The sequence below is a fragment of the Musa acuminata genome, unplaced genomic scaffold, assembly GCF_036884655.1.
Source record: "Musa acuminata AAA Group cultivar baxijiao unplaced genomic scaffold, Cavendish_Baxijiao_AAA HiC_scaffold_1049, whole genome shotgun sequence".
NCBI classification, from domain to species: Eukaryota; Viridiplantae; Streptophyta; class Magnoliopsida; order Zingiberales; family Musaceae; genus Musa; species Musa acuminata.
Window position 1 is genome coordinate 117,902 of NW_027021263.1, and position 18,341 is coordinate 136,242.

General features: G+C 55.2%; 28 non-coding genes across 28 annotated transcripts; all 28 read left to right on the forward strand.

The window, feature by feature from the left end:
- Nucleotides 1-183: 183 nt before the first annotated feature.
- LOC135665950 (5S ribosomal RNA) lies at nt 184-302 on the forward strand. The gene has a single exon (XR_010509640.1). It is a non-coding gene; the product is annotated as a 5S ribosomal RNA (ribosomal RNA).
- Nucleotides 303-848: 546 nt separating this feature from the next.
- LOC135665951 (5S ribosomal RNA) lies at nt 849-967 on the forward strand. Its single transcript, XR_010509641.1, has one exon. It is a non-coding gene; the product is annotated as a 5S ribosomal RNA (ribosomal RNA).
- Nucleotides 968-1,513: 546 nt separating this feature from the next.
- LOC135665953 (5S ribosomal RNA) lies at nt 1,514-1,632 on the forward strand. The gene has a single exon (XR_010509643.1). It is a non-coding gene; the product is annotated as a 5S ribosomal RNA (ribosomal RNA).
- A 546-nt stretch (nt 1,633-2,178) lies between these two features.
- LOC135665954 (5S ribosomal RNA) lies at nt 2,179-2,297 on the forward strand. Its single transcript, XR_010509644.1, has one exon. It is a non-coding gene; the product is annotated as a 5S ribosomal RNA (ribosomal RNA).
- Nucleotides 2,298-2,843: 546 nt separating this feature from the next.
- Nucleotides 2,844-2,962, forward strand: LOC135665955 (5S ribosomal RNA). The gene has a single exon (XR_010509645.1). It is a non-coding gene; the product is annotated as a 5S ribosomal RNA (ribosomal RNA).
- Nucleotides 2,963-3,508: 546 nt separating this feature from the next.
- LOC135665956 (5S ribosomal RNA) lies at nt 3,509-3,627 on the forward strand. Its single transcript, XR_010509646.1, has one exon. It is a non-coding gene; the product is annotated as a 5S ribosomal RNA (ribosomal RNA).
- A 546-nt stretch (nt 3,628-4,173) lies between these two features.
- Nucleotides 4,174-4,292, forward strand: LOC135665957 (5S ribosomal RNA). The gene has a single exon (XR_010509647.1). It is a non-coding gene; the product is annotated as a 5S ribosomal RNA (ribosomal RNA).
- A 546-nt stretch (nt 4,293-4,838) lies between these two features.
- On the forward strand, nt 4,839-4,957 carry LOC135665958 (5S ribosomal RNA). Its single transcript, XR_010509648.1, has one exon. It is a non-coding gene; the product is annotated as a 5S ribosomal RNA (ribosomal RNA).
- A 546-nt stretch (nt 4,958-5,503) lies between these two features.
- Nucleotides 5,504-5,622, forward strand: LOC135665959 (5S ribosomal RNA). Its single transcript, XR_010509649.1, has one exon. It is a non-coding gene; the product is annotated as a 5S ribosomal RNA (ribosomal RNA).
- Nucleotides 5,623-6,168: 546 nt separating this feature from the next.
- LOC135665960 (5S ribosomal RNA) lies at nt 6,169-6,287 on the forward strand. The gene has a single exon (XR_010509650.1). It is a non-coding gene; the product is annotated as a 5S ribosomal RNA (ribosomal RNA).
- A 546-nt stretch (nt 6,288-6,833) lies between these two features.
- On the forward strand, nt 6,834-6,952 carry LOC135665961 (5S ribosomal RNA). Its single transcript, XR_010509651.1, has one exon. It is a non-coding gene; the product is annotated as a 5S ribosomal RNA (ribosomal RNA).
- Nucleotides 6,953-7,498: 546 nt separating this feature from the next.
- LOC135665963 (5S ribosomal RNA) lies at nt 7,499-7,617 on the forward strand. The gene has a single exon (XR_010509652.1). It is a non-coding gene; the product is annotated as a 5S ribosomal RNA (ribosomal RNA).
- Nucleotides 7,618-8,163: 546 nt separating this feature from the next.
- LOC135665965 (5S ribosomal RNA) lies at nt 8,164-8,282 on the forward strand. The gene has a single exon (XR_010509654.1). It is a non-coding gene; the product is annotated as a 5S ribosomal RNA (ribosomal RNA).
- A 546-nt stretch (nt 8,283-8,828) lies between these two features.
- Nucleotides 8,829-8,947, forward strand: LOC135665966 (5S ribosomal RNA). The gene has a single exon (XR_010509655.1). It is a non-coding gene; the product is annotated as a 5S ribosomal RNA (ribosomal RNA).
- A 546-nt stretch (nt 8,948-9,493) lies between these two features.
- On the forward strand, nt 9,494-9,612 carry LOC135665967 (5S ribosomal RNA). The gene has a single exon (XR_010509656.1). It is a non-coding gene; the product is annotated as a 5S ribosomal RNA (ribosomal RNA).
- Nucleotides 9,613-10,158: 546 nt separating this feature from the next.
- LOC135665968 (5S ribosomal RNA) lies at nt 10,159-10,277 on the forward strand. The gene has a single exon (XR_010509657.1). It is a non-coding gene; the product is annotated as a 5S ribosomal RNA (ribosomal RNA).
- Nucleotides 10,278-10,823: 546 nt separating this feature from the next.
- LOC135665969 (5S ribosomal RNA) lies at nt 10,824-10,942 on the forward strand. Its single transcript, XR_010509658.1, has one exon. It is a non-coding gene; the product is annotated as a 5S ribosomal RNA (ribosomal RNA).
- Nucleotides 10,943-11,488: 546 nt separating this feature from the next.
- Nucleotides 11,489-11,607, forward strand: LOC135665778 (5S ribosomal RNA). The gene has a single exon (XR_010509471.1). It is a non-coding gene; the product is annotated as a 5S ribosomal RNA (ribosomal RNA).
- Nucleotides 11,608-12,153: 546 nt separating this feature from the next.
- LOC135665779 (5S ribosomal RNA) lies at nt 12,154-12,272 on the forward strand. The gene has a single exon (XR_010509472.1). It is a non-coding gene; the product is annotated as a 5S ribosomal RNA (ribosomal RNA).
- Nucleotides 12,273-12,818: 546 nt separating this feature from the next.
- On the forward strand, nt 12,819-12,937 carry LOC135665780 (5S ribosomal RNA). The gene has a single exon (XR_010509473.1). It is a non-coding gene; the product is annotated as a 5S ribosomal RNA (ribosomal RNA).
- Nucleotides 12,938-13,483: 546 nt separating this feature from the next.
- On the forward strand, nt 13,484-13,602 carry LOC135665781 (5S ribosomal RNA). Its single transcript, XR_010509474.1, has one exon. It is a non-coding gene; the product is annotated as a 5S ribosomal RNA (ribosomal RNA).
- A 546-nt stretch (nt 13,603-14,148) lies between these two features.
- Nucleotides 14,149-14,267, forward strand: LOC135665782 (5S ribosomal RNA). Its single transcript, XR_010509475.1, has one exon. It is a non-coding gene; the product is annotated as a 5S ribosomal RNA (ribosomal RNA).
- A 546-nt stretch (nt 14,268-14,813) lies between these two features.
- On the forward strand, nt 14,814-14,932 carry LOC135665784 (5S ribosomal RNA). The gene has a single exon (XR_010509477.1). It is a non-coding gene; the product is annotated as a 5S ribosomal RNA (ribosomal RNA).
- Nucleotides 14,933-15,478: 546 nt separating this feature from the next.
- Nucleotides 15,479-15,597, forward strand: LOC135665785 (5S ribosomal RNA). The gene has a single exon (XR_010509478.1). It is a non-coding gene; the product is annotated as a 5S ribosomal RNA (ribosomal RNA).
- Nucleotides 15,598-16,143: 546 nt separating this feature from the next.
- Nucleotides 16,144-16,262, forward strand: LOC135665882 (5S ribosomal RNA). Its single transcript, XR_010509575.1, has one exon. It is a non-coding gene; the product is annotated as a 5S ribosomal RNA (ribosomal RNA).
- Nucleotides 16,263-16,807: 545 nt separating this feature from the next.
- LOC135665786 (5S ribosomal RNA) lies at nt 16,808-16,926 on the forward strand. The gene has a single exon (XR_010509479.1). It is a non-coding gene; the product is annotated as a 5S ribosomal RNA (ribosomal RNA).
- Nucleotides 16,927-17,472: 546 nt separating this feature from the next.
- Nucleotides 17,473-17,591, forward strand: LOC135665787 (5S ribosomal RNA). The gene has a single exon (XR_010509480.1). It is a non-coding gene; the product is annotated as a 5S ribosomal RNA (ribosomal RNA).
- Nucleotides 17,592-18,137: 546 nt separating this feature from the next.
- LOC135665788 (5S ribosomal RNA) lies at nt 18,138-18,256 on the forward strand. Its single transcript, XR_010509481.1, has one exon. It is a non-coding gene; the product is annotated as a 5S ribosomal RNA (ribosomal RNA).
- Nucleotides 18,257-18,341: the final 85 nt, after the last annotated feature.

The window sequence follows — 18,341 nt, forward strand, 5'->3', positions numbered from 1 at the left end:
GTCCCGATGGTTTCGGCGCGCGCTTGCCGTGTCCGGTACGCGGTCGGCCTCGTGGGCATCGGAGAGATCCGACGATGGCGATTCCGAGATCGTTCGAGAGGTTTCGGGGCGCGCAATGGGCTCCGGTCGTCGATATGCGCCGTCCGCGACGTGCACAAAGGCGAGGGACGACGCACACAAAACGAGTGCGATCATACCAGCACTAAAGCACCGGATCCCATCAGAACTCCGAAGTTAAGCGTGCTTGGGCGAGAGTAGTACTAGGATGGGTGACCCCCTGGGAAGTCCTCGTGTTGCACTCCTTTTTGCGCCCCGAGCGGCCAAAAGACTTACTTAAAACTCTCCTTTAAGCTTTTCAATTTTTCCAGCATCATGGCCAACAGTAAATGTGTCAGTAACATGTAAATGAAGTCATCATCTAAAAATTTCTTCGTAAACATACAATGATCAGACATGTATGGTTCCAGGATGGGTGACCCCATGGGAAGTCCTCGTGTTGCACTCCTTTTTGCGCCCCGAGCGGCCAAAACCTCTCCCGTCGACCTCCGAGGCGATGGTTTTGGGCCTCGGAATTCGCCGTGACCGCTACGCAGTCAGTCTCGTGGGGCTCGGAGAGAGCTTTCCGGAATGGGGCCGCAATAGCGATTCCGAGTTCGTTCGAGAAAGTCCCGATGGTTTCGGCGCGCGCTTGCCGTGTCCGGTACGCGGTCGGCCTCGTGGGCATCGGAGAGATCCGACGATGGCGATTCCGAGATCGTTCGAGAGGTTTCGGGGCGCGCAATGGGCTCCGGTCGTCGATATGCGCCGTCCGCGACGTGCACAAAGGCGAGGGACGACGCACACAAAACGAGTGCGATCATACCAGCACTAAAGCACCGGATCCCATCAGAACTCCGAAGTTAAGCGTGCTTGGGCGAGAGTAGTACTAGGATGGGTGACCCCCTGGGAAGTCCTCGTGTTGCACTCCTTTTTGCGCCCCGAGCGGCCAAAAGACTTACTTAAAACTCTCCTTTAAGCTTTTCAATTTTTCCAGCATCATGGCCAACAGTAAATGTGTCAGTAACATGTAAATGAAGTCATCATCTAAAAATTTCTTCGTAAACATACAATGATCAGACATGTATGGTTCCAGGATGGGTGACCCCATGGGAAGTCCTCGTGTTGCACTCCTTTTTGCGCCCCGAGCGGCCAAAACCTCTCCCGTCGACCTCCGAGGCGATGGTTTTGGGCCTCGGAATTCGCCGTGACCGCTACGCAGTCAGTCTCGTGGGGCTCGGAGAGAGCTTTCCGGAATGGGGCCGCAATAGCGATTCCGAGTTCGTTCGAGAAAGTCCCGATGGTTTCGGCGCGCGCTTGCCGTGTCCGGTACGCGGTCGGCCTCGTGGGCATCGGAGAGATCCGACGATGGCGATTCCGAGATCGTTCGAGAGGTTTCGGGGCGCGCAATGGGCTCCGGTCGTCGATATGCGCCGTCCGCGACGTGCACAAAGGCGAGGGACGACGCACACAAAACGAGTGCGATCATACCAGCACTAAAGCACCGGATCCCATCAGAACTCCGAAGTTAAGCGTGCTTGGGCGAGAGTAGTACTAGGATGGGTGACCCCCTGGGAAGTCCTCGTGTTGCACTCCTTTTTGCGCCCCGAGCGGCCAAAAGACTTACTTAAAACTCTCCTTTAAGCTTTTCAATTTTTCCAGCATCATGGCCAACAGTAAATGTGTCAGTAACATGTAAATGAAGTCATCATCTAAAAATTTCTTCGTAAACATACAATGATCAGACATGTATGGTTCCAGGATGGGTGACCCCATGGGAAGTCCTCGTGTTGCACTCCTTTTTGCGCCCCGAGCGGCCAAAACCTCTCCCGTCGACCTCCGAGGCGATGGTTTTGGGCCTCGGAATTCGCCGTGACCGCTACGCAGTCAGTCTCGTGGGGCTCGGAGAGAGCTTTCCGGAATGGGGCCGCAATAGCGATTCCGAGTTCGTTCGAGAAAGTCCCGATGGTTTCGGCGCGCGCTTGCCGTGTCCGGTACGCGGTCGGCCTCGTGGGCATCGGAGAGATCCGACGATGGCGATTCCGAGATCGTTCGAGAGGTTTCGGGGCGCGCAATGGGCTCCGGTCGTCGATATGCGCCGTCCACGACGTGCACAAAGGCGAGGGACGACGCACACAAAACGAGTGCGATCATACCAGCACTAAAGCACCGGATCCCATCAGAACTCCGAAGTTAAGCGTGCTTGGGCGAGAGTAGTACTAGGATGGGTGACCCCCTGGGAAGTCCTCGTGTTGCACTCCTTTTTGCGCCCCGAGCGGCCAAAAGACTTACTTAAAACTCTCCTTTAAGCTTTTCAATTTTTCCAGCATCATGGCCAACAGTAAATGTGTCAGTAACATGTAAATGAAGTCATCATCTAAAAATTTCTTCGTAAACATACAATGATCAGACATGTATGGTTCCAGGATGGGTGACCCCATGGGAAGTCCTCGTGTTGCACTCCTTTTTGCGCCCCGAGCGGCCAAAACCTCTCCCGTCGACCTCCGAGGCGATGGTTTTGGGCCTCGGAATTCGCCGTGACCGCTACGCAGTCAGTCTCGTGGGGCTCGGAGAGAGCTTTCCGGAATGGGGCCGCAATAGCGATTCCGAGTTCGTTCGAGAAAGTCCCGATGGTTTCGGCGCGCGCTTGCCGTGTCCGGTACGCGGTCGGCCTCGTGGGCATCGGAGAGATCCGACGATGGCGATTCCGAGATCGTTCGAGAGGTTTCGGGGCGCGCAATGGGCTCCGGTCGTCGATATGCGCCGTCCGCGACGTGCACAAAGGCGAGGGACGACGCACACAAAACGAGTGCGATCATACCAGCACTAAAGCACCGGATCCCATCAGAACTCCGAAGTTAAGCGTGCTTGGGCGAGAGTAGTACTAGGATGGGTGACCCCCTGGGAAGTCCTCGTGTTGCACTCCTTTTTGCGCCCCGAGCGGCCAAAAGACTTACTTAAAACTCTCCTTTAAGCTTTTCAATTTTTCCAGCATCATGGCCAACAGTAAATGTGTCAGTAACATGTAAATGAAGTCATCATCTAAAAATTTCTTCGTAAACATACAATGATCAGACATGTATGGTTCCAGGATGGGTGACCCCATGGGAAGTCCTCGTGTTGCACTCCTTTTTGCGCCCCGAGCGGCCAAAACCTCTCCCGTCGACCTCCGAGGCGATGGTTTTGGGCCTCGGAATTCGCCGTGACCGCTACGCAGTCAGTCTCGTGGGGCTCGGAGAGAGCTTTCCGGAATGGGGCCGCAATAGCGATTCCGAGTTCGTTCGAGAAAGTCCCGATGGTTTCGGCGCGCGCTTGCCGTGTCCGGTACGCGGTCGGCCTCGTGGGCATCGGAGAGATCCGACGATGGCGATTCCGAGATCGTTCGAGAGGTTTCGGGGCGCGCAATGGGCTCCGGTCGTCGATATGCGCCGTCCGCGACGTGCACAAAGGCGAGGGACGACGCACACAAAACGAGTGCGATCATACCAGCACTAAAGCACCGGATCCCATCAGAACTCCGAAGTTAAGCGTGCTTGGGCGAGAGTAGTACTAGGATGGGTGACCCCCTGGGAAGTCCTCGTGTTGCACTCCTTTTTGCGCCCCGAGCGGCCAAAAGACTTACTTAAAACTCTCCTTTAAGCTTTTCAATTTTTCCAGCATCATGGCCAACAGTAAATGTGTCAGTAACATGTAAATGAAGTCATCATCTAAAAATTTCTTCGTAAACATACAATGATCAGACATGTATGGTTCCAGGATGGGTGACCCCATGGGAAGTCCTCGTGTTGCACTCCTTTTTGCGCCCCGAGCGGCCAAAACCTCTCCCGTCGACCTCCGAGGCGATGGTTTTGGGCCTCGGAATTCGCCGTGACCGCTACGCAGTCAGTCTCGTGGGGCTCGGAGAGAGCTTTCCGGAATGGGGCCGCAATAGCGATTCCGAGTTCGTTCGAGAAAGTCCCGATGGTTTCGGCGCGCGCTTGCCGTGTCCGGTACGCGGTCGGCCTCGTGGGCATCGGAGAGATCCGACGATGGCGATTCCGAGATCGTTCGAGAGGTTTCGGGGCGCGCAATGGGCTCCGGTCGTCGATATGCGCCGTCCGCGACGTGCACAAAGGCGAGGGACGACGCACACAAAACGAGTGCGATCATACCAGCACTAAAGCACCGGATCCCATCAGAACTCCGAAGTTAAGCGTGCTTGGGCGAGAGTAGTACTAGGATGGGTGACCCCCTGGGAAGTCCTCGTGTTGCACTCCTTTTTGCGCCCCGAGCGGCCAAAAGACTTACTTAAAACTCTCCTTTAAGCTTTTCAATTTTTCCAGCATCATGGCCAACAGTAAATGTGTCAGTAACATGTAAATGAAGTCATCATCTAAAAATTTCTTCGTAAACATACAATGATCAGACATGTATGGTTCCAGGATGGGTGACCCCATGGGAAGTCCTCGTGTTGCACTCCTTTTTGCGCCCCGAGCGGCCAAAACCTCTCCCGTCGACCTCCGAGGCGATGGTTTTGGGCCTCGGAATTCGCCGTGACCGCTACGCAGTCAGTCTCGTGGGGCTCGGAGAGAGCTTTCCGGAATGGGGCCGCAATAGCGATTCCGAGTTCGTTCGAGAAAGTCCCGATGGTTTCGGCGCGCGCTTGCCGTGTCCGGTACGCGGTCGGCCTCGTGGGCATCGGAGAGATCCGACGATGGCGATTCCGAGATCGTTCGAGAGGTTTCGGGGCGCGCAATGGGCTCCGGTCGTCGATATGCGCCGTCCGCGACGTGCACAAAGGCGAGGGACGACGCACACAAAACGAGTGCGATCATACCAGCACTAAAGCACCGGATCCCATCAGAACTCCGAAGTTAAGCGTGCTTGGGCGAGAGTAGTACTAGGATGGGTGACCCCCTGGGAAGTCCTCGTGTTGCACTCCTTTTTGCGCCCCGAGCGGCCAAAAGACTTACTTAAAACTCTCCTTTAAGCTTTTCAATTTTTCCAGCATCATGGCCAACAGTAAATGTGTCAGTAACATGTAAATGAAGTCATCATCTAAAAATTTCTTCGTAAACATACAATGATCAGACATGTATGGTTCCAGGATGGGTGACCCCATGGGAAGTCCTCGTGTTGCACTCCTTTTTGCGCCCCGAGCGGCCAAAACCTCTCCCGTCGACCTCCGAGGCGATGGTTTTGGGCCTCGGAATTCGCCGTGACCGCTACGCAGTCAGTCTCGTGGGGCTCGGAGAGAGCTTTCCGGAATGGGGCCGCAATAGCGATTCCGAGTTCGTTCGAGAAAGTCCCGATGGTTTCGGCGCGCGCTTGCCGTGTCCGGTACGCGGTCGGCCTCGTGGGCATCGGAGAGATCCGACGATGGCGATTCCGAGATCGTTCGAGAGGTTTCGGGGCGCGCAATGGGCTCCGGTCGTCGATATGCGCCGTCCGCGACGTGCACAAAGGCGAGGGACGACGCACACAAAACGAGTGCGATCATACCAGCACTAAAGCACCGGATCCCATCAGAACTCCGAAGTTAAGCGTGCTTGGGCGAGAGTAGTACTAGGATGGGTGACCCCCTGGGAAGTCCTCGTGTTGCACTCCTTTTTGCGCCCCGAGCGGCCAAAAGACTTACTTAAAACTCTCCTTTAAGCTTTTCAATTTTTCCAGCATCATGGCCAACAGTAAATGTGTCAGTAACATGTAAATGAAGTCATCATCTAAAAATTTCTTCGTAAACATACAATGATCAGACATGTATGGTTCCAGGATGGGTGACCCCATGGGAAGTCCTCGTGTTGCACTCCTTTTTGCGCCCCGAGCGGCCAAAACCTCTCCCGTCGACCTCCGAGGCGATGGTTTTGGGCCTCGGAATTCGCCGTGACCGCTACGCAGTCAGTCTCGTGGGGCTCGGAGAGAGCTTTCCGGAATGGGGCCGCAATAGCGATTCCGAGTTCGTTCGAGAAAGTCCCGATGGTTTCGGCGCGCGCTTGCCGTGTCCGGTACGCGGTCGGCCTCGTGGGCATCGGAGAGATCCGACGATGGCGATTCCGAGATCGTTCGAGAGGTTTCGGGGCGCGCAATGGGCTCCGGTCGTCGATATGCGCCGTCCGCGACGTGCACAAAGGCGAGGGACGACGCACACAAAACGAGTGCGATCATACCAGCACTAAAGCACCGGATCCCATCAGAACTCCGAAGTTAAGCGTGCTTGGGCGAGAGTAGTACTAGGATGGGTGACCCCCTGGGAAGTCCTCGTGTTGCACTCCTTTTTGCGCCCCGAGCGGCCAAAAGACTTACTTAAAACTCTCCTTTAAGCTTTTCAATTTTTCCAGCATCATGGCCAACAGTAAATGTGTCAGTAACATGTAAATGAAGTCATCATCTAAAAATTTCTTCGTAAACATACAATGATCAGACATGTATGGTTCCAGGATGGGTGACCCCATGGGAAGTCCTCGTGTTGCACTCCTTTTTGCGCCCCGAGCGGCCAAAACCTCTCCCGTCGACCTCCGAGGCGATGGTTTTGGGCCTCGGAATTCGCCGTGACCGCTACGCAGTCAGTCTCGTGGGGCTCGGAGAGAGCTTTCCGGAATGGGGCCGCAATAGCGATTCCGAGTTCGTTCGAGAAAGTCCCGATGGTTTCGGCGCGCGCTTGCCGTGTCCGGTACGCGGTCGGCCTCGTGGGCATCGGAGAGATCCGACGATGGCGATTCCGAGATCGTTCGAGAGGTTTCGGGGCGCGCAATGGGCTCCGGTCGTCGATATGCGCCGTCCGCGACGTGCACAAAGGCGAGGGACGACGCACACAAAACGAGTGCGATCATACCAGCACTAAAGCACCGGATCCCATCAGAACTCCGAAGTTAAGCGTGCTTGGGCGAGAGTAGTACTAGGATGGGTGACCCCCTGGGAAGTCCTCGTGTTGCACTCCTTTTTGCGCCCCGAGCGGCCAAAAGACTTACTTAAAACTCTCCTTTAAGCTTTTCAATTTTTCCAGCATCATGGCCAACAGTAAATGTGTCAGTAACATGTAAATGAAGTCATCATCTAAAAATTTCTTCGTAAACATACAATGATCAGACATGTATGGTTCCAGGATGGGTGACCCCATGGGAAGTCCTCGTGTTGCACTCCTTTTTGCGCCCCGAGCGGCCAAAACCTCTCCCGTCGACCTCCGAGGCGATGGTTTTGGGCCTCGGAATTCGCCGTGACCGCTACGCAGTCAGTCTCGTGGGGCTCGGAGAGAGCTTTCCGGAATGGGGCCGCAATAGCGATTCCGAGTTCGTTCGAGAAAGTCCCGATGGTTTCGGCGCGCGCTTGCCGTGTCCGGTACGCGGTCGGCCTCGTGGGCATCGGAGAGATCCGACGATGGCGATTCCGAGATCGTTCGAGAGGTTTCGGGGCGCGCAATGGGCTCCGGTCGTCGATATGCGCCGTCCGCGACGTGCACAAAGGCGAGGGACGACGCACACAAAACGAGTGCGATCATACCAGCACTAAAGCACCGGATCCCATCAGAACTCCGAAGTTAAGCGTGCTTGGGCGAGAGTAGTACTAGGATGGGTGACCCCCTGGGAAGTCCTCGTGTTGCACTCCTTTTTGCGCCCCGAGCGGCCAAAAGACTTACTTAAAACTCTCCTTTAAGCTTTTCAATTTTTCCAGCATCATGGCCAACAGTAAATGTGTCAGTAACATGTAAATGAAGTCATCATCTAAAAATTTCTTCGTAAACATACAATGATCAGACATGTATGGTTCCAGGATGGGTGACCCCATGGGAAGTCCTCGTGTTGCACTCCTTTTTGCGCCCCGAGCGGCCAAAACCTCTCCCGTCGACCTCCGAGGCGATGGTTTTGGGCCTCGGAATTCGCCGTGACCGCTACGCAGTCAGTCTCGTGGGGCTCGGAGAGAGCTTTCCGGAATGGGGCCGCAATAGCGATTCCGAGTTCGTTCGAGAAAGTCCCGATGGTTTCGGCGCGCGCTTGCCGTGTCCGGTACGCGGTCGGCCTCGTGGGCATCGGAGAGATCCGACGATGGCGATTCCGAGATCGTTCGAGAGGTTTCGGGGCGCGCAATGGGCTCCGGTCGTCGATATGCGCCGTCCGCGACGTGCACAAAGGCGAGGGACGACGCACACAAAACGAGTGCGATCATACCAGCACTAAAGCACCGGATCCCATCAGAACTCCGAAGTTAAGCGTGCTTGGGCGAGAGTAGTACTAGGATGGGTGACCCCCTGGGAAGTCCTCGTGTTGCACTCCTTTTTGCGCCCCGAGCGGCCAAAAGACTTACTTAAAACTCTCCTTTAAGCTTTTCAATTTTTCCAGCATCATGGCCAACAGTAAATGTGTCAGTAACATGTAAATGAAGTCATCATCTAAAAATTTCTTCGTAAACATACAATGATCAGACATGTATGGTTCCAGGATGGGTGACCCCATGGGAAGTCCTCGTGTTGCACTCCTTTTTGCGCCCCGAGCGGCCAAAACCTCTCCCGTCGACCTCCGAGGCGATGGTTTTGGGCCTCGGAATTCGCCGTGACCGCTACGCAGTCAGTCTCGTGGGGCTCGGAGAGAGCTTTCCGGAATGGGGCCGCAATAGCGATTCCGAGTTCGTTCGAGAAAGTCCCGATGGTTTCGGCGCGCGCTTGCCGTGTCCGGTACGCGGTCGGCCTCGTGGGCATCGGAGAGATCCGACGATGGCGATTCCGAGATCGTTCGAGAGGTTTCGGGGCGCGCAATGGGCTCCGGTCGTCGATATGCGCCGTCCGCGACGTGCACAAAGGCGAGGGACGACGCACACAAAACGAGTGCGATCATACCAGCACTAAAGCACCGGATCCCATCAGAACTCCGAAGTTAAGCGTGCTTGGGCGAGAGTAGTACTAGGATGGGTGACCCCCTGGGAAGTCCTCGTGTTGCACTCCTTTTTGCGCCCCGAGCGGCCAAAAGACTTACTTAAAACTCTCCTTTAAGCTTTTCAATTTTTCCAGCATCATGGCCAACAGTAAATGTGTCAGTAACATGTAAATGAAGTCATCATCTAAAAATTTCTTCGTAAACATACAATGATCAGACATGTATGGTTCCAGGATGGGTGACCCCATGGGAAGTCCTCGTGTTGCACTCCTTTTTGCGCCCCGAGCGGCCAAAACCTCTCCCGTCGACCTCCGAGGCGATGGTTTTGGGCCTCGGAATTCGCCGTGACCGCTACGCAGTCAGTCTCGTGGGGCTCGGAGAGAGCTTTCCGGAATGGGGCCGCAATAGCGATTCCGAGTTCGTTCGAGAAAGTCCCGATGGTTTCGGCGCGCGCTTGCCGTGTCCGGTACGCGGTCGGCCTCGTGGGCATCGGAGAGATCCGACGATGGCGATTCCGAGATCGTTCGAGAGGTTTCGGGGCGCGCAATGGGCTCCGGTCGTCGATATGCGCCGTCCGCGACGTGCACAAAGGCGAGGGACGACGCACACAAAACGAGTGCGATCATACCAGCACTAAAGCACCGGATCCCATCAGAACTCCGAAGTTAAGCGTGCTTGGGCGAGAGTAGTACTAGGATGGGTGACCCCCTGGGAAGTCCTCGTGTTGCACTCCTTTTTGCGCCCCGAGCGGCCAAAAGACTTACTTAAAACTCTCCTTTAAGCTTTTCAATTTTTCCAGCATCATGGCCAACAGTAAATGTGTCAGTAACATGTAAATGAAGTCATCATCTAAAAATTTCTTCGTAAACATACAATGATCAGACATGTATGGTTCCAGGATGGGTGACCCCATGGGAAGTCCTCGTGTTGCACTCCTTTTTGCGCCCCGAGCGGCCAAAACCTCTCCCGTCGACCTCCGAGGCGATGGTTTTGGGCCTCGGAATTCGCCGTGACCGCTACGCAGTCAGTCTCGTGGGGCTCGGAGAGAGCTTTCCGGAATGGGGCCGCAATAGCGATTCCGAGTTCGTTCGAGAAAGTCCCGATGGTTTCGGCGCGCGCTTGCCGTGTCCGGTACGCGGTCGGCCTCGTGGGCATCGGAGAGATCCGACGATGGCGATTCCGAGATCGTTCGAGAGGTTTCGGGGCGCGCAATGGGCTCCGGTCGTCGATATGCGCCGTCCGCGACGTGCACAAAGGCGAGGGACGACGCACACAAAACGAGTGCGATCATACCAGCACTAAAGCACCGGATCCCATCAGAACTCCGAAGTTAAGCGTGCTTGGGCGAGAGTAGTACTAGGATGGGTGACCCCCTGGGAAGTCCTCGTGTTGCACTCCTTTTTGCGCCCCGAGCGGCCAAAAGACTTACTTAAAACTCTCCTTTAAGCTTTTCAATTTTTCCAGCATCATGGCCAACAGTAAATGTGTCAGTAACATGTAAATGAAGTCATCATCTAAAAATTTCTTCGTAAACATACAATGATCAGACATGTATGGTTCCAGGATGGGTGACCCCATGGGAAGTCCTCGTGTTGCACTCCTTTTTGCGCCCCGAGCGGCCAAAACCTCTCCCGTCGACCTCCGAGGCGATGGTTTTGGGCCTCGGAATTCGCCGTGACCGCTACGCAGTCAGTCTCGTGGGGCTCGGAGAGAGCTTTCCGGAATGGGGCCGCAATAGCGATTCCGAGTTCGTTCGAGAAAGTCCCGATGGTTTCGGCGCGCGCTTGCCGTGTCCGGTACGCGGTCGGCCTCGTGGGCATCGGAGAGATCCGACGATGGCGATTCCGAGATCGTTCGAGAGGTTTCGGGGCGCGCAATGGGCTCCGGTCGTCGATATGCGCCGTCCGCGACGTGCACAAAGGCGAGGGACGACGCACACAAAACGAGTGCGATCATACCAGCACTAAAGCACCGGATCCCATCAGAACTCCGAAGTTAAGCGTGCTTGGGCGAGAGTAGTACTAGGATGGGTGACCCCCTGGGAAGTCCTCGTGTTGCACTCCTTTTTGCGCCCCGAGCGGCCAAAAGACTTACTTAAAACTCTCCTTTAAGCTTTTCAATTTTTCCAGCATCATGGCCAACAGTAAATGTGTCAGTAACATGTAAATGAAGTCATCATCTAAAAATTTCTTCGTAAACATACAATGATCAGACATGTATGGTTCCAGGATGGGTGACCCCATGGGAAGTCCTCGTGTTGCACTCCTTTTTGCGCCCCGAGCGGCCAAAACCTCTCCCGTCGACCTCCGAGGCGATGGTTTTGGGCCTCGGAATTCGCCGTGACCGCTACGCAGTCAGTCTCGTGGGGCTCGGAGAGAGCTTTCCGGAATGGGGCCGCAATAGCGATTCCGAGTTCGTTCGAGAAAGTCCCGATGGTTTCGGCGCGCGCTTGCCGTGTCCGGTACGCGGTCGGCCTCGTGGGCATCGGAGAGATCCGACGATGGCGATTCCGAGATCGTTCGAGAGGTTTCGGGGCGCGCAATGGGCTCCGGTCGTCGATATGCGCCGTCCGCGACGTGCACAAAGGCGAGGGACGACGCACACAAAACGAGTGCGATCATACCAGCACTAAAGCACCGGATCCCATCAGAACTCCGAAGTTAAGCGTGCTTGGGCGAGAGTAGTACTAGGATGGGTGACCCCCTGGGAAGTCCTCGTGTTGCACTCCTTTTTGCGCCCCGAGCGGCCAAAAGACTTACTTAAAACTCTCCTTTAAGCTTTTCAATTTTTCCAGCATCATGGCCAACAGTAAATGTGTCAGTAACATGTAAATGAAGTCATCATCTAAAAATTTCTTCGTAAACATACAATGATCAGACATGTATGGTTCCAGGATGGGTGACCCCATGGGAAGTCCTCGTGTTGCACTCCTTTTTGCGCCCCGAGCGGCCAAAACCTCTCCCGTCGACCTCCGAGGCGATGGTTTTGGGCCTCGGAATTCGCCGTGACCGCTACGCAGTCAGTCTCGTGGGGCTCGGAGAGAGCTTTCCGGAATGGGGCCGCAATAGCGATTCCGAGTTCGTTCGAGAAAGTCCCGATGGTTTCGGCGCGCGCTTGCCGTGTCCGGTACGCGGTCGGCCTCGTGGGCATCGGAGAGATCCGACGATGGCGATTCCGAGATCGTTCGAGAGGTTTCGGGGCGCGCAATGGGCTCCGGTCGTCGATATGCGCCGTCCGCGACGTGCACAAAGGCGAGGGACGACGCACACAAAACGAGTGCGATCATACCAGCACTAAAGCACCGGATCCCATCAGAACTCCGAAGTTAAGCGTGCTTGGGCGAGAGTAGTACTAGGATGGGTGACCCCCTGGGAAGTCCTCGTGTTGCACTCCTTTTTGCGCCCCGAGCGGCCAAAAGACTTACTTAAAACTCTCCTTTAAGCTTTTCAATTTTTCCAGCATCATGGCCAACAGTAAATGTGTCAGTAACATGTAAATGAAGTCATCATCTAAAAATTTCTTCGTAAACATACAATGATCAGACATGTATGGTTCCAGGATGGGTGACCCCATGGGAAGTCCTCGTGTTGCACTCCTTTTTGCGCCCCGAGCGGCCAAAACCTCTCCCGTCGACCTCCGAGGCGATGGTTTTGGGCCTCGGAATTCGCCGTGACCGCTACGCAGTCAGTCTCGTGGGGCTCGGAGAGAGCTTTCCGGAATGGGGCCGCAATAGCGATTCCGAGTTCGTTCGAGAAAGTCCCGATGGTTTCGGCGCGCGCTTGCCGTGTCCGGTACGCGGTCGGCCTCGTGGGCATCGGAGAGATCCGACGATGGCGATTCCGAGATCGTTCGAGAGGTTTCGGGGCACGCAATGGGCTCCGGTCGTCGATATGCGCCGTCCGCGACGTGCACAAAGGCGAGGGACGACGCACACAAAACGAGTGCGATCATACCAGCACTAAAGCACCGGATCCCATCAGAACTCCGAAGTTAAGCGTGCTTGGGCGAGAGTAGTACTAGGATGGGTGACCCCCTGGGAAGTCCTCGTGTTGCACTCCTTTTTGCGCCCCGAGCGGCCAAAAGACTTACTTAAAACTCTCCTTTAAGCTTTTCAATTTTTCCAGCATCATGGCCAACAGTAAATGTGTCAGTAACATGTAAATGAAGTCATCATCTAAAAATTTCTTCGTAAACATACAATGATCAGACATGTATGGTTCCAGGATGGGTGACCCCATGGGAAGTCCTCGTGTTGCACTCCTTTTTGCGCCCCGAGCGGCCAAAACCTCTCCCGTCGACCTCCGAGGCGATGGTTTTGGGCCTCGGAATTCGCCGTGACCGCTACGCAGTCAGTCTCGTGGGGCTCGGAGAGAGCTTTCCGGAATGGGGCCGCAATAGCGATTCCGAGTTCGTTCGAGAAAGTCCCGATGGTTTCGGCGCGCGCTTGCCGTGTCCGGTACGCGGTCGGCCTCGTGGGCATCGGAGAGATCCGACGATGGCGATTCCGAGATCGTTCGAGAGGTTTCGGGGCGCGCAATGGGCTCCGGTCGTCGATATGCGCCGTCCGCGACGTGCACAAAGGCGAGGGACGACGCACACAAAACGAGTGCGATCATACCAGCACTAAAGCACCGGATCCCATCAGAACTCCGAAGTTAAGCGTGCTTGGGCGAGAGTAGTACTAGGATGGGTGACCCCCTGGGAAGTCCTCGTGTTGCACTCCTTTTTGCGCCCCGAGCGGCCAAAAGACTTACTTAAAACTCTCCTTTAAGCTTTTCAATTTTTCCAGCATCATGGCCAACAGTAAATGTGTCAGTAACATGTAAATGAAGTCATCATCTAAAAATTTCTTCGTAAACATACAATGATCAGACATGTATGGTTCCAGGATGGGTGACCCCATGGGAAGTCCTCGTGTTGCACTCCTTTTTGCGCCCCGAGCGGCCAAAACCTCTCCCGTCGACCTCCGAGGCGATGGTTTTGGGCCTCGGAATTCGCCGTGACCGCTACGCAGTCAGTCTCGTGGGGCTCGGAGAGAGCTTTCCGGAATGGGGCCGCAATAGCGATTCCGAGTTCGTTCGAGAAAGTCCCGATGGTTTCGGCGCGCGCTTGCCGTGTCCGGTACGCGGTCGGCCTCGTGGGCATCGGAGAGATCCGACGATGGCGATTCCGAGATCGTTCGAGAGGTTTCGGGGCGCGCAATGGGCTCCGGTCGTCGATATGCGCCGTCCGCGACGTGCACAAAGGCGAGGGACGACGCACACAAAACGAGTGCGATCATACCAGCACTAAAGCACCGGATCCCATCAGAACTCCGAAGTTAAGCGTGCTTGGGCGAGAGTAGTACTAGGATGGGTGACCCCCTGGGAAGTCCTCGTGTTGCACTCCTTTTTGCGCCCCGAGCGGCCAAAAGACTTACTTAAAACTCTCCTTTAAGCTTTTCAATTTTTCCAGCATCATGGCCAACAGTAAATGTGTCAGTAACATGTAAATGAAGTCATCATCTAAAAATTTCTTCGTAAACATACAATGATCAGACATGTATGGTTCCAGGATGGGTGACCCCATGGGAAGTCCTCGTGTTGCACTCCTTTTTGCGCCCCGAGCGGCCAAAACCTCTCCCGTCGACCTCCGAGGCGATGGTTTTGGGCCTCGGAATTCGCCGTGACCGCTACGCAGTCAGTCTCGTGGGGCTCGGAGAGAGCTTTCCGGAATGGGGCCGCAATAGCGATTCCGAGTTCGTTCGAGAAAGTCCCGATGGTTTCGGCGCGCGCTTGCCGTGTCCGGTACGCGGTCGGCCTCGTGGGCATCGGAGAGATCCGACGATGGCGATTCCGAGATCGTTCGAGAGGTTTCGGGGCGCGCAATGGGCTCCGGTCGTCGATATGCGCCGTCCGCGACGTGCACAAAGGCGAGGGACGACGCACACAAAACGAGTGCGATCATACCAGCACTAAAGCACCGGATCCCATCAGAACTCCGAAGTTAAGCGTGCTTGGGCGAGAGTAGTACTAGGATGGGTGACCCCCTGGGAAGTCCTCGTGTTGCACTCCTTTTTGCGCCCCGAGCGGCCAAAAGACTTACTTAAAACTCTCCTTTAAGCTTTTCAATTTTTCCAGCATCATGGCCAACAGTAAATGTGTCAGTAACATGTAAATGAAGTCATCATCTAAAAATTTCTTCGTAAACATACAATGATCAGACATGTATGGTTCCAGGATGGGTGACCCCATGGGAAGTCCTCGTGTTGCACTCCTTTTTGCGCCCCGAGCGGCCAAAACCTCTCCCGTCGACCTCCGAGGCGATGGTTTTGGGCCTCGGAATTCGCCGTGACCGCTACGCAGTCAGTCTCGTGGGGCTCGGAGAGAGCTTTCCGGAATGGGGCCGCAATAGCGATTCCGAGTTCGTTCGAGAAAGTCCCGATGGTTTCGGCGCGCGCTTGCCGTGTCCGGTACGCGGTCGGCCTCGTGGGCATCGGAGAGATCCGACGATGGCGATTCCGAGATCGTTCGAGAGGTTTCGGGGCGCGCAATGGGCTCCGGTCGTCGATATGCGCCGTCCGCGACGTGCACAAAGGCGAGGGACGACGCACACAAAACGAGTGCGATCATACCAGCACTAAAGCACCGGATCCCATCAGAACTCCGAAGTTAAGCGTGCTTGGGCGAGAGTAGTACTAGGATGGGTGACCCCCTGGGAAGTCCTCGTGTTGCACTCCTTTTTGCGCCCCGAGCGGCCAAAAGACTTACTTAAAACTCTCCTTTAAGCTTTTCAATTTTTCCAGCATCATGGCCAACAGTAAATGTGTCAGTAACATGTAAATGAAGTCATCATCTAAAAATTTCTTCGTAAACATACAATGATCAGACATGTATGGTTCCAGGATGGGTGACCCCATGGGAAGTCCTCGTGTTGCACTCCTTTTTGCGCCCCGAGCGGCCAAAACCTCTCCCGTCGACCTCCGAGGCGATGGTTTTGGGCCTCGGAATTCGCCGTGACCGCTACGCAGTCAGTCTCGTGGGGCTCGGAGAGAGCTTTCCGGAATGGGGCCGCAATAGCGATTCCGAGTTCGTTCGAGAAAGTCCCGATGGTTTCGGCGCGCGCTTGCCGTGTCCGGTACGCGGTCGGCCTCGTGGGCATCGGAGAGATCCGACGATGGCGATTCCGAGATCGTTCGAGAGGTTTCGGGGCGCGCAATGGGCTCCGGTCGTCGATATGCGCCGTCCGCGACGTGCACAAAGGCGAGGGACGACGCACACAAAACGAGTGCGATCATACCAGCACTAAAGCACCGGATCCCATCAGAACTCCGAAGTTAAGCGTGCTTGGGCGAGAGTAGTACTAGGATGGGTGACCCCATGGGAAGTCCTCGTGTTGCACTCCTTTTTGCGCCCCGAGCGGCCAAAAGACTTACTTAAAACTCTCCTTTAAGCTTTTCAATTTTTCCAGCATCATGGCCAACAGTAAATGTGTCAGTAACATGTAAATGAAGTCATCATCTAAAAATTTCTTCGTAAACATACAATGATCAGACATGTATGGTTCCAGGATGGGTGACCCCATGGGAAGTCCTCGTGTTGCACTCCTTTTTGCGCCCCGAGCGGCCAAAACCTCTCCCGTCGACCTCCGAGGCGATGGTTTTGGGCCTCGGAATTCGCCGTGACCGCTACGCAGTCAGTCTCGTGGGGCTCGGAGAGAGCTTTCCGGAATGGGGCCGCAATAGCGATTCCGAGTTCGTTCGAGAAAGTCCCGATGGTTTCGGCGCGCGCTTGCCGTGCCGGTACGCGGTCGGCCTCGTGGGCATCGGAGAGATCCGACGATGGCGATTCCGAGATCGTTCGAGAGGTTTCGGGGCGCGCAATGGGCTCCGGTCGTCGATATGCGCCGTCCGCGACGTGCACAAAGGCGAGGGACGACGCACACAAAACGAGTGCGATCATACCAGCACTAAAGCACCGGATCCCATCAGAACTCCGAAGTTAAGCGTGCTTGGGCGAGAGTAGTACTAGGATGGGTGACCCCCTGGGAAGTCCTCGTGTTGCACTCCTTTTTGCGCCCCGAGCGGCCAAAAGACTTACTTAAAACTCTCCTTTAAGCTTTTCAATTTTTCCAGCATCATGGCCAACAGTAAATGTGTCAGTAACATGTAAATGAAGTCATCATCTAAAAATTTCTTCGTAAACATACAATGATCAGACATGTATGGTTCCAGGATGGGTGACCCCATGGGAAGTCCTCGTGTTGCACTCCTTTTTGCGCCCCGAGCGGCCAAAACCTCTCCCGTCGACCTCCGAGGCGATGGTTTTGGGCCTCGGAATTCGCCGTGACCGCTACGCAGTCAGTCTCGTGGGGCTCGGAGAGAGCTTTCCGGAATGGGGCCGCAATAGCGATTCCGAGTTCGTTCGAGAAAGTCCCGATGGTTTCGGCGCGCGCTTGCCGTGTCCGGTACGCGGTCGGCCTCGTGGGCATCGGAGAGATCCGACGATGGCGATTCCGAGATCGTTCGAGAGGTTTCGGGGCGCGCAATGGGCTCCGGTCGTCGATATGCGCCGTCCGCGACGTGCACAAAGGCGAGGGACGACGCACACAAAACGAGTGCGATCATACCAGCACTAAAGCACCGGATCCCATCAGAACTCCGAAGTTAAGCGTGCTTGGGCGAGAGTAGTACTAGGATGGGTGACCCCCTGGGAAGTCCTCGTGTTGCACTCCTTTTTGCGCCCCGAGCGGCCAAAAGACTTACTTAAAACTCTCCTTTAAGCTTTTCAATTTTTCCAGCATCATGGCCAACAGTAAATGTGTCAGTAACATGTAAATGAAGTCATCATCTAAAAATTTCTTCGTAAACATACAATGATCAGACATGTATGGTTCCAGGATGGGTGACCCCATGGGAAGTCCTCGTGTTGCACTCCTTTTTGCGCCCCGAGCGGCCAAAACCTCTCCCGTCGACCTCCGAGGCGATGGTTTTGGGCCTCGGAATTCGCCGTGACCGCTACGCAGTCAGTCTCGTGGGGCTCGGAGAGAGCTTTCCGGAATGGGGCCGCAATAGCGATTCCGAGTTCGTTCGAGAAAGTCCCGATGGTTTCGGCGCGCGCTTGCCGTGTCCGGTACGCGGTCGGCCTCGTGGGCATCGGAGAGATCCGACGATGGCGATTCCGAGATCGTTCGAGAGGTTTCGGGGCGCGCAATGGGCTCCGGTCGTCGATATGCGCCGTCCGCGACGTGCACAAAGGCGAGGGACGACGCACACAAAACGAGTGCGATCATACCAGCACTAAAGCACCGGATCCCATCAGAACTCCGAAGTTAAGCGTGCTTGGGCGAGAGTAGTACTAGGATGGGTGACCCCCTGGGAAGTCCTCGTGTTGCACTCCTTTTTGCGCCCCGAGCGGCCAAAAGACTTACTTAAAACTCTCCTTTAAGCTTTTCAATTTTTCCAGCATCATGGCCAACAGTAAA